The sequence below is a fragment of the Canis lupus genome, chromosome 32 (genome assembly GCF_048164855.1).
Source record: "Canis lupus baileyi chromosome 32, mCanLup2.hap1, whole genome shotgun sequence".
NCBI classification, from domain to species: domain Eukaryota; kingdom Metazoa; phylum Chordata; class Mammalia; order Carnivora; family Canidae; genus Canis; species Canis lupus.
Window position 1 is genome coordinate 21,879,426 of NC_132869.1, and position 12,147 is coordinate 21,891,572.

General features: G+C 42.0%; 1 long non-coding RNA gene and 1 pseudogene across 5 annotated transcripts in view; both read right to left on the reverse strand.

Moving 5' to 3' along the window:
• The window catches only part of LOC140622829 (uncharacterized), a 69,116-nt gene that overhangs the window by 56,109 nt on the left and 860 nt on the right, over positions 1-12,147 (reverse strand). Inside the window, exon 1 of one of the 5 annotated variants that reach the window (XR_012022495.1) lies at positions 3,803-5,318. The exons of the other annotated variants lie outside the window; for them this stretch is intronic. This is a non-coding gene — a long non-coding RNA (uncharacterized lncRNA). Of the gene's footprint in view, positions 1-3,802; positions 5,319-12,147 lie in introns of those variants that run through there. 5 annotated transcript variants of the gene reach the window in all.
• Positions 9,834-11,955, reverse strand: LOC140622553 (glutathione reductase pseudogene; annotated as a pseudogene).

A 12,147-nucleotide genomic window follows, 5' to 3' on the forward strand; every position in this document is an offset into this window, starting at 1 on the left:
ATGTGAAGAATGGACTGAGGTATGAAAGATAGGTCAAACCAGGTTCTGAAGAGTTTTGTAATAATACTGAAGTGTTTAGGACTTTAATCTCACCAAAAGCTTCCAATGACATTGCAAACTTCCCAAATAAGAGATACACATAATGAGATCGGAATTTTATTTAAAGCTCAAAATTACATTACCAAAAGAGATAGTGATGTTATTAATAGCTGGCGTTTACTGTACATTTATTGTATAGAGACTTTAAGGCCTTCTGGGAGTCCCAAAGGGACCCAGAGACTGGAAGGAGTATTTATTTGTCCACATGTGGTTTTGCAGGTGATATTAAAGAGTGGTAGGTAGAAGGGTGACCTTGAAGGACCCATGCTTAAGGCTGTTTCCCAGACACAATTCATTCAGAAACTTTTAATACCTAACTCTTCTCTTTTACCTGTCTTATATTAGTAATAGCACAAGGAAATTCTACAGTTTCTCTGTAGATCAGGGGTGAGAATCTGGAGGTCTATTTTAAAACTCCAGAAATAGTCCATATTAAGATGATTAAGAAAGATCTATGAGGCTACCTCCCTTGCTGTAAATTGTGTACTTTATGTTAAAATTGATTACTGCCATCATTCATATGAAAGCTGCTGCTGAGCATCTCCCTGAATCTGCAGCTCATCGGATCACACTGCTATCAGGCTAGCTCTGCAGAATGCACAATTTTGGTTTTCCAGTGTATAATTCAGTGTCAGAAGAGTTTATGTGCTGCTTAAGATCCTGTAGCCTATAGATAGGAAACACATTCCAAATGCAGTAATTATATTTTTAGAGTGCTAGTTCTATGCTATTAAGTCAGAGAGGAAAGTCTGGCAGGATTGGGGACTAGTGCTAAAGACAATAATGTCAATATTCTAGCTAAGAGGTTAGGGTTATGGCAGTGGTCCTCGTATTCAGCAATTGGATACATAGTCCCTTGTGAATTCCATATCTTCTTATCCCTTTTCAGAAAGCAAGGGGATTTAAAAAAGCCTTCTGTTGGGGGAGCACTGGAAATGTAGCAAAGGTTTATGAACGAATACTCTTTTTTAGTTGCTCTTTCTCTGCCTTATCCTTCCTCATTCTTTCATTTCATTTCCATTTCTCTTTGATAAAGAAGAGAAATTTCTCTTTGGGAAGAAGGGGTGCCTAGGTGGCTCAGTAGACTGAACGTCTGATTCTTGGTTTAGTCTCGGGTCATGATATCAAGGTCCTGGGATCAAGCTCCGTGATGAGCCCTGAGTCAGGCTCCATGCTCAGCTTGGAGTCTGCTTGTCCCTCTCCCTCTGCTCCTCCTTATACTTGCTTGATCTCTCTCTCTCTCAGGAATAAATAAATACAATAAAAGAAGTGGGAAGAAAATACCACAATATTAGTAAAAAAAAAAAAAATGTAGTTAGGAGACCTGGGTTTTGTTCTGACTTTGGTGTGTGACCTTAATGGAATCAATTTACCTCTCTGAGCCTCCAATTCTGACTCTATAAAATGAAGTGGCTAGACTATGTAGTTATAATATTTTTTGATCTCAACTTCTCTTCCCTTCTATGAAAGAAAGTTGAAATGAAAAAGGCTGGAGGGCATCTGGGTGGCTCAGTGGTTTGAGCATTTACCTTTGGCTCAGGTCGTGATCCCGGGGTCCTGGGATCAAGTCCCACATCAGCCTGCTTTTCCTTCTGCCTGTGTCTCTGTCTCTCTCTGTGTGTCTCTCATGAATAAATAAATAAAATCTCAAAAAGAAAAAGGCTGAGGGATACCAATAGCATGCACTGTTGGTGTTGGGGGTCAGACCTCCTTAGAGTTGGTGATGGGCTCCTTTGTTTTGAGTATCTCCTTTCTTCACTCTGTTTCTCCTTTTACTCTGTTTTTTTCCCCCTGGTTCCCATTGGTGATAAGAACCTTGTAAAAGGGTGTTCTATGGATCATTCTTTAGGCATTTCCCAATCCTAACCTTGTCTATCAAACCTTGACAGTTCTGAGTCCTCTTTCCCTCTCCACACTCTCCCCACCCCGCCCTGAGTACTATCAAGTAAAACAAATGAGATGGATACATGATTTCATAATTATGATGTAAATGACTTATTTTCTGCAGACATCATTTTTTTAGATGCCTGTAGCCTCTTCTATTTAATAACCACCCATTGAGCACCCACTATATACAAAGCCCTCTTTTATTGACAGTGGGGATTTAGATAAATGAGATGTGGACCCTGCCCTCCAGAGTGCACACTTTAGGGAGAAACACATACTACTTTGTGTATGTGTTGTAACCTTGACTGACTGTGATGTAACCTTGTCTGTGAGGAGAAGAGGGAACCCTGTGTTCAGCTGGGTCTTGCTGGTTGATGGGGTGGATTTTGAAAAGCAGCAGTGGGTGGAGGGAAGGGCAGGTCAGTTATAGGACACCTTTAGGATAAAGGCCCATAGCAGGGAGCAACTTAAAATCTGTTTAGTGAAAGACAAGTAGTGTGTGGGTATGATGATTTGGGTGTGAGGACAGAGTTGGAAGATCAGCTGCAGTAGAAGCAGAGTGACTAGGGCTTTGAATGCCATGCTGAATAATCCAGGTAGCATAGTATACTTGGTTGGGAGCTGTTGAAAGTGAGCTAAGGCATGGCATGAGCTGAAGCTCTGTTCTCCCTAGAATGTGTCATGTTGGAGGACTGGGGTGGGAAGTGTAGACTGAGCCATGGTCTATTTGCATAAGAGATCCAGAGTCCTAGATTTCAGGAGGGACACAAGCACTACTTTTTTGTGCAAGATCTGAGAGACATCACCCATAACCCTGTGTAAGTGTGACAGGAATAAGGGACATTGGTAGCCCACGAGTTTGATTTGGAGAACCTAAGAAATGCCTCTGGGGATTCTTGGGATGCTTTGGGAAGAATTAGAAGGGTCTTCAGGTCCTGTAAAGTGGGTGGAAGTGGAGCCAAGTAAATGCTTTTGTGCGGATGTCACTGTCTCACTGGGAAGCTGTGGTTAAGAGAAGAGGAAGGGAGTTTGGAAGGTAATGAACTAGGAAGAAAAGTAGATGACTGAGGACCACGACTTTGTGGAGTCACAGTGGTGGCCCTTCCACACCTCTCATTGTCGGGGTTGGTGTGCTTGTTTGATTTCAGCACAAAGCCAATGCTAACCAGACTCTCCTTCCTTTTATGCCTCTCAAAGTTAGGAGCATGGAGACAAGTACTGTGAGCTCATTGTCACTTCTCACCTGAGCAACACCCTAGGAGATATCCCTGGTCTAGCAGCTTTTTAAAAATTTCTTAGACTCGTCTAAAACCTAGGGATTAGCCAGTAAGCTTCCTCACGTCACAGAAAGAACTAAGGAAGATTTGAAGGAAGAATAGTTGGCCTTTCCACTCTCCTCCTTGGTCTGCTACAGAAACACATCCTGGTGCTCACTTGTCCACCTTTCCCCAGAAACCTGAAGAGTTAGCACAAGGGAAGTGAGAAGACTCTAACTTCCAGATAACCAGAGGGAGATGCACAGCCTCCAAAGGCTGAGGGCTTATTTCAGTCCATGCAGAGTCACCTTTCACATTTCAACGCCCTGGATCTTGTATTCTCGAGGCAGCCCCCTCTCAGATACACTCAACACATCCACTTAAGTAACTCGATTACTCTCGCAGGAGCTTTTACATAATGCACCTCCCATCAGGTGGGGCGCTCAATCATTCAGCACAGGACCCAGCATCTCTCCTCTAATATCACTTTACACACAGCTAATGAACACAGGTTCCCAACAAGTGACTGCACTAGTCAATAAAGGACGGCGCAATCCTACCTGCCCAGGCCGCTGCTGCCGCCGCCTCTGGAACCAATTAGCCCGCTCCTTCCTGGGTGCTGCGGGAATACATTTCCCAAAGTGGTTCTCCTGCTCACCCTGGGGTTATCTTTCTGTCTTCTCTTCTTTGCAGAGGGCATGCAAAACAGGGGAGGCTGTGGCAGTTCCACTGACAAGCTAGACAAGTTAGCGCTGGGAGCTGGGGACGTGATTTAAATTCACCATCCAATTTCATGGTCTTGATCTAAGCAAAGGGGTCCAGGGTGATTTGGGATGTGGGGAAGATGTGAGGAAGCCCCACCATTCCTGATGCTCTAAAAAAGCAAGGAAGCTGCTGGGAGAACAGGCTGGTTTGTACCTCAGACCCTCTCCTTTTCAGGTCTCATGGTTTGAACTGTTACCTGCAGGTACAGATCCAGGAAGAAATAGAAGTGCATGTTCCCCCATTTGCACTTGTCCTTTCTCCTGCTCACCCTAGCCATGAAATCAGTTAGTTGTGAAGGAATGGTCCCTGAACTGCAAGTCAGGATGCACTGACAGTCTCTGGCTGGGTGACTTCAGGTAGGAAAGCTTACCAACTTTTTCATTTGCTCTACTGTGCAATTCCTGCTCTGCCTCTTTCATTAGGCTGCTGAGAGGACCACATGATGAAGTCCCTGTGAAAATACTTTGTAAAAGTAGAGCTCTGCATAGATACACAGTGTTGAGTGCTACTTTAGGGAAGCAATGACTAGAAGTCTAAAGATTAGAACTCTGAGTTATTTTCTGTTCAGCTTTGCTACTTACTATCTCAGGGGCTTTGGATATTATCACTTTACCTACATGGGACTCAGTTTCCTCATTGAGAAATTGGGGAAGGTAAAGCCTGCTTCATAAAATTGTTTGAAAATTAAGAGAGGGGCAGCCCTGGTGGCTCAGCGGTTTAGCGCTGCCTTCAGCCCAGGACGTGATCCTGGAGCCCTGGGATCGAGTCCCACATGAGGCTCCCTGCATGGAGCCTGCTTCTCCCTCTGCCTGTGTCTCTGCCTCTCTCTCTACCTGTGTATTTCATGAATAAATAAATAAAATATTAAAAAACAGGGATCCCTGGGTGGCGCAGCGGTTTGGCGCCTGCCTTTGGCCCAGGGCATGATCCTGGAGACCCGGGATCGAATCCCACATCAGGCTCCCGGTGCATGGAGCCTGCTTCTCCCTCTGCCTGTGTCTCTGCCTCTCTCTCTCTCTCTCTCTCTGTGACTATCATAAAAAAAAAAAAAAATTAAATAAAAAACATTTAAAAGAGATAATAGGTATATTTAAACACTGTCGAGTATTGTACAAATGGAAGGGATTGTTATTGCCTATGTTGATTTAATCATGGCCTTAATCCAACTCTCCCAGCTCTTGGGTATTTTATTTGCATTTTACTACTTTCTACCAGTTTTTATGCCACTTTTTCTTTAGTTCAAAAAAAAGTTTTTCCTTTTAGGTTTTCTTTCTTTCTTTCTTTCTTTCTTTCTTTCTTTCTTTCTTTCTTTCTTTCTTTCTTTTCTTTCTTCTTTCTTTCTTTCTTTCTTTCTTTCTTTCTTTCTTTCTTCTTTCTTTCTTTCATTTTTTAAAAAAGATTTTAAATTATTTATTCATGATAGACACAGAGAGAGGCAGAAGCAGAGGCAGAGGAAAAGCAGGCTCCCTTTGAGGAGCCCAATGCAGGACTTAATCCCAGGACCCCAGGATCACAATCTGAGCCAAAGGCAGATGCCCAACCACTGAGCCACCCAAGTGCCCTTCTTTTAGGTCTTCTTGATAAGACAATAAGGTTCTCATACAAAGCCTGCATAGGCCAGGTCTGCATTGGGTTCTTCAATCCCACTGAAAGGACTTGTATACAATCACCGCTTGATGAATGCTGTAGACCCATTGAAGCCACTTGAGCACTCAGGTCCATCTTCTGAGTGTTACCACATTTCCAAGAGGGATGCTAGTGGTCTGATTCAAGGGAAGAAAACAAGTGAGCTCAGAGAGATATTCTTTGGTGATTTCTTCTTTCCTTGATATACTTTTTCTTTGATTCAACAAATGAGTCTGGTTTCCTAAGCTAATTGTGAAAGCCAGTCACTCATAACAAGTTCTCCCCCAGCAAGGCAGTAAAGTCTTTAGTGATGGGGCTTCATCATAACTAATGGAATGAGACAAGAAGAGTTATCTCTTGAACAAAAGTTACAATCTCCATTTCAGTCTAATACAATATCTTAAACTGAAAGATGCAATGAGATACAAATACCTTTGTTTTTTCTGGTTGGAAATAACACTTTTGAAACTTTCGGGTTATAAACCATTGCATTTGTATATAGTTTTTTAAAAAAGATTTTATTTATTTATTCATGAGAGACACACAGAGAGAGGCAGAGACATAGGCAGAAGGAGAATCAGGCTCCCCAGGGGGAGCCTGATGCAGGACTCAATTCCCAGGACTCCAGGATCATGACCTGAGGTGAAGGCAGACACTCAACCACTGAGCCACCAGGTGCCCCTTGTATAGTTTTCAACAGAATGAATTTCCATTGGCATTAGCAATGGTGAGTCTTGGGAATCTTGTACCTGGTGCCTAGAGTACAAACAGCAACTCTCCAGTTCAATCTTATTAATCACTTAGTTTCTATCGGGTGCAAAGTACTGTGCTGAGTTTTGTGAGAGACACAGAGAAGGGGGAGATGTGGTTCCTGCACTCACAAAACTCATATCCACACTGAATCTGAATTACAGGGGAGTAGGGCCTGGAGGTGTGTTCCTTAGCAATTATTAATGAATGCTTTCTTTTAGTATGTGGGGTCCTAGAATCAAACTCCATAACTTCATGCATCCATGCTTTACTTCTAGAAGTCCAAACCTGAGTCCTGCTTCTCTTCCTGTTTCCTCCACAATGACACTAGCCACAATAATATTTGGCCAGTTTCTGACTTATCAAAGGGATTTCTGTGATGCCTGATAGCATCATTGATGTTGAAAAATCATGGACCAGAGATAGCAGGTGATAGCAGTAAAAGGAGACAGGGATGGTTAGGACAAGGAAGGGAGAAAATGTTAGGATCAAGGTAAATTTCTTTTTGGTTGAAGGTAATTTATGTAGTCCTGATCATTTTAAGAAATTTCTCAAGGCTGTGTTTTTTTTTAATAAATTAATTTTTTATTGGTGTTCAATTTACCAACATACAGAATAACACCCAGTGCTCATCCCGTCAAGTGTCCCCCTCAGTGCCCATCACCCAGTCACCCCCAACCCCCGCCCTCCTCCCCTTCCACCACCCCTAGTTCGTTTCCCAGAGTTAGGAGTCTTTATGTTATGTCTCCCTTTCTGATATTTCCCACACATTTCTTCTCCCTTCCCTTATATTCCCTTTCATTATTATTTATATTCCCCAAATGAATGAGAACATATGTTTGTCCTTCTCCGATTGACTTACTTCACTCAGCATAATACCCTTCAGTTCCATCCACGTTGAAGCAAATGGTGGGTATTTGTCGTTTCTTCAAGGCTGTGTTGATATGTGTGTATATTTCCCCTTTGCCCTCCTTTATCTCTAAAGTCTTCCAAGATGTCACTGGATAGAGGCCTGTAAACGCCCTTGCAGTCACTATTATAAGCTATTAGATCAAGATTGCAGTGATAAATAGATCCAGGTCCAAAGTTATTTCAATGTTTACACAAAGACATAACTTCTTTAATTATGAAAGCCCAACTTACTCAATTCCCTTGAGAGAATTAACAAGGGAAGAGATGCAGTCCAAAGCCAAACCACACTCTGAGTCCTTAATAAAGGCAAGTTTCCATTTGGAGCCAATGGTAGGTCTTCCTCCTTGTGATTAATGTGCAACAAACTGGATTCCTGTACAGTTGATTCTTCATGGTGTGTGTGTGTGTGTGTGTGTGTGTGTGTGTGTGTAGAAGACACTCCACAAGGGGAGAGTAAGAAGTGGTGAGATAAATAAGCTTTTGATGAACCCTAACACTATCTGGTAATTACCAGGATGTTGTGCATGGGATGTATGAGGGTTTTTCCAACTATATTTTTTTATTTTAAAAATTTTAACAAAGCATTAGAGTCTGGAAAATATAGCACAGGCCTATTTCATTGAAAGGTTTGCAGTTTACTGTTAAATTAAGTATAGCTAAATGGATATAAAACACATTTGGATTGTGATCCAATCCCCTTGGGCATCTTCAGTGAGAAGGTGGAGGGTGGTGTGTGAAGGATTCAGGAAGGTAGCAGTGATCCAGGCCTTGGCTACCTCCTCCAAATCCCACCTGCATTGCTGCTCAACTGGAGACAGGGGAGAGGTTGTGCTTTCAACGTGCCCAGCCTTAAGTCTGGATTAGTATTTTTTCCTTTTAAACACTTAAAAAATTGACATTTTCAAGTATACACAAAAGTAGAGAGAATAGCTTAATAGGCCCCCATGTTTCTCATTACCCAGCTTCAACAATTACCAACATTTACCAATCTTATTTTATTTATTACAGCCTCCCCCCCCCCCATTTTTACATACTTCAAAGCAAATCTCACCATGTTTGGTAAGTTGTTAATACTTCAATGTGAATTCACACTGATAACTTAAAAAAAGTTACATATACCTGATACCATTATCAAATTGAATACAAATTTAATAAATAATATTATCTACTACCTAGTTCATATTCAGTTTTGCTAATTGTCTCCAAAATGTATTTTTCCATTTGATTTTTTCGAATGAGAATTTAAACAAGTTCCAACCAGTGCTTTAGCTGATTCTCTTAAATCTCTTTTAATCTATTCAGTTTCCATGTCATTGATTTGTTGGAGAAATTGGTATTTGTATCCCCAGTGGATAAAAATGGTCTTTGGTAGAAGAAAGACCACTGGATAAAACATCAGGAGACCAATGTTCAAGGTCCAGCTCTGCTAATAATTATCAGTATGACCTTGGGGTACATAGTTGACCTTCCTAACTCTTAGTTTTCTCATCTAAGAAAAAAAGAGAATTTTGATCAGGTCTATGAGACCCCCTCCCCCTTTAAAAATATTTATTTATTTATTTAAAGATTTTATTTATTTATTCATGACAGACACAGAGGTAGAGACTTAGGCAGAGGGAGAAGCAGACTCCTTGTGGGAGCCTGATGTGGGACTTGATCCCAAGACCCCAATGTCATGACCTGAGCCAAAGGCAGACGCTCAACCACTGAGCCACCCAGGCATCCCTAAATGTTTCTCCTTTATACTTCTGCTCTCAATCTATAAAAATCCACCTCTCATAAGGCCTTAAGCCTATGCAAGGTAGCTCACTGTTAGCATGTAATCTCCAACGTGAAATAATCTTAGAAAATGAACTGTTAGCTATAAATTCATAATAACAAATTTTATAAGAAGAAAAGGCTGTGATTTTATTTTCAGGTTTTTGGAAATAGTTTTCAGGAAAAAAATGACAAGAACACATAAAAAACTTGAAATCATTCATTGAACTATGAACTCTTAACACAGGAAGAGACTTTGAATTCTCCTTCTGAAAGCAGAAACTACTTCCAAAATGTCCCTCACTTAGGAGGGACACATCTTTCCCAAGTGTGATGTACTTCACTTCATAAAAGGAACAATTTTTAATCATTTAAAACAAAAAAAATAAAATAAAATAGGGAAAGTGGGTCTCTCATGTTATATGCTTTTAGAAAAAGTTCACACCTTTGAAGCAGCTTTTCAATATGCAGAGCACAGTACTGGCTTCAAAAGTTAATGTGACTGTGCACTTGCGTTACCTAATATGAAGAGCTGCTGTCAACTTCATCTATAAAAATTAGCAAGTTAAATTCTTTCAAGTACTTTAATTACCTGTACTTCATATAGTCTTATACCTGGGATAAGGCTGAAACAAAAACAAAATAGAACAAAACAAAAAACCAGCTAGCAAAGAGCTGTTAATAAGGAAAAAAACAAAACAAAACAAAACAACTACCTTTAAAATATTGATTACTCTGAGATGCAATCAAATGAAAATCAATCCTGGACGACAAAACACATTTCTAATTCCATACATAAGTTCTATTATGCACCGAAAATTTCCTCTATCAGAATATTCTGATTACAATAAAGAGATACGTAAAATGGGAACAGTTAGAAAACATGATTATTTGGTTCGTTTCAGGTCTACTAGTCCAGCTGCTGGCCATACAAGTCTCTGGGTTTTCAACGAAGTGTGACCAGTTCTTCGGAAGAGGTAGGGTGAATGGCAACCGTGTTGTCAAAGTCAGCTTTGGTCGCTCCCATTTTTACCACAACAGCAAAACCCTGCAGCATTTCATCACACCCAATTCTTTGCATATGGATCCCAACCACCTTTTCCTCCACAGTGGCACAAACCATTTTCATCACACATTTTGTTTTCCTTTTGGTAACTGAATGATACATTGGGGTAAAGGTGGTTGAATAGGTCTTCATATTTTCTTTTCCATATTTATAAATGGCCTCATCTTCTGTGAGTCCCACTGTCCCAATCGGGGCGGGGCTGAAGACGACTGTGGGGATGTTGTCATAGTCTAATTTGGAATCTTCTTTGCATTCAAAAAGTCCATGGGCAAGTTTTCAGCCAGTAGCTATGGCAACTGGAGTGAGAAGAACTTTTCCACACACGTCCCCAACTGCATAGATGCCTTTCACGCTGGTATTCTGGAATTCATCTACTATGATATGACCTTTGTCATCAGTTTGAATCCCCACTTTGTCTAAATTCAGGCTACTGGAGTTTGGGTCCCACCCAATGGCCCACAGCAGGCAGTCAACATCTGGAATCATGGTCAAGGTGGGTTTCCTACCAGGAACTGAAGTAATCATGCACAGTTCCAAGCCTGAGGATGTCTGTTTAACTTCCTTGACCTGCGAGTACTTCAGGATCTCTATGCCGGAATTCTCCAGTTCTTCAGTGCAGTTTGAACTGATAATTGAGTCAAAATTTCTAAGTACCTTATCATGCCAGTGACATCTTTGAGCCCAGAGCGGAAAGAATCCCAGCTATCTCTATAGCAATGTAACCTACACCAACGATGACACTACGGCCAGGCAATTCTTTCAGTTGGAAAAATCCATGACGGGTTATTCCTAGGCTGGCACGAGGGATCTGGCTCTCCTGAGACCGGAGGGGACGCCAACGCCTGTGGCAATCAGGATGTGAGGGGCAGTGTATTTGTTCCCATTGACCTCTATTGTGGGCGCAGAATCACACGTGAATGCCGCATGGCCATGGATGATTTCTATATGGGACTTGGTTAATTATTCTGATAGATGGTTTTCAGGCAACTCACGTCGGCATCACGCTTTTCCTTTATAACCTCCAATTGAATTTACTCTCACAACTTTGAAAGCCGTAATCAACGTAATCATGCATGAATTCATAGTGGACAGCTGTGTTCCACATTACCTTTTTGGGTACACATCCAACATTCACGCATGTGCCGCCCAGTTTGTGGCTCTCCACCACGGCTCTCCGCCCTGCGTGCGCTGGCCAGCCTGCCCGAGCCGCCATCGATCACCAAGTAGTCGAACGAGGCTGCGGCGGCGGGCAGCGGGCGCCGTGCCTGCGGCTCCTGCCTTCACCATTTATTATTTATTTTGAGAGAGAGAGAGAGAGAGATTGAGAGAGAGAGAAAACAAGTAGGAGGGGCAGAGGGAGGGAGGATCCCAAGAAGATTTCGTGCTGAGCATAAAGCCCATCATGGAGCTCGATATCACGACCCTGAGATCATGACCTAAGCCAAATCCAAGAATCAAATGCTTAACTGTGCTATCCAGGATCCCCGAGACTACTTTCTAAACAGCAGAGGAAATAAGACAGAAATGGTTATTATTCTGGGTGTGCCAGACCCTTAAACTCTCAACCTCCCTAAAAGGTAGATATTGTTTCTTCATTTGAGCCTGTAAAAAACTAACCAGCTAAATCCAGTCAGATTTCAAAGAAGATAGACCTTCCTCACTAGCTGTGTCTTCTCCCTTGGAGTCTCTCTGAAACAAAAGGGAAGCACTAGGAGTGGCCCATGCAGTCATTTTCCTTATCTCAACCTTTCCTACCTTGTGGAGCACAACCATTGATTCCTCACCCGTGGGCAGCACATGCCATGTCTGACGTCCCTTCATTCTTCTATAATACATTATGGCCTGAGAAGTTTCCAGGGCACGGAACAGTAGAGTGGGAAGACCTGAGTAATAATGACTCCAACCCCTTATGTTATGAACAGATTCCTCTACCACATCCCGGAAACCTCTTAGCCTCTCGGTGGGGGCAGCTCCTTCCAATTCAGTCTAACCACCAGAGGTCTTCCTTACTTGAGATTTTTCCCTTCT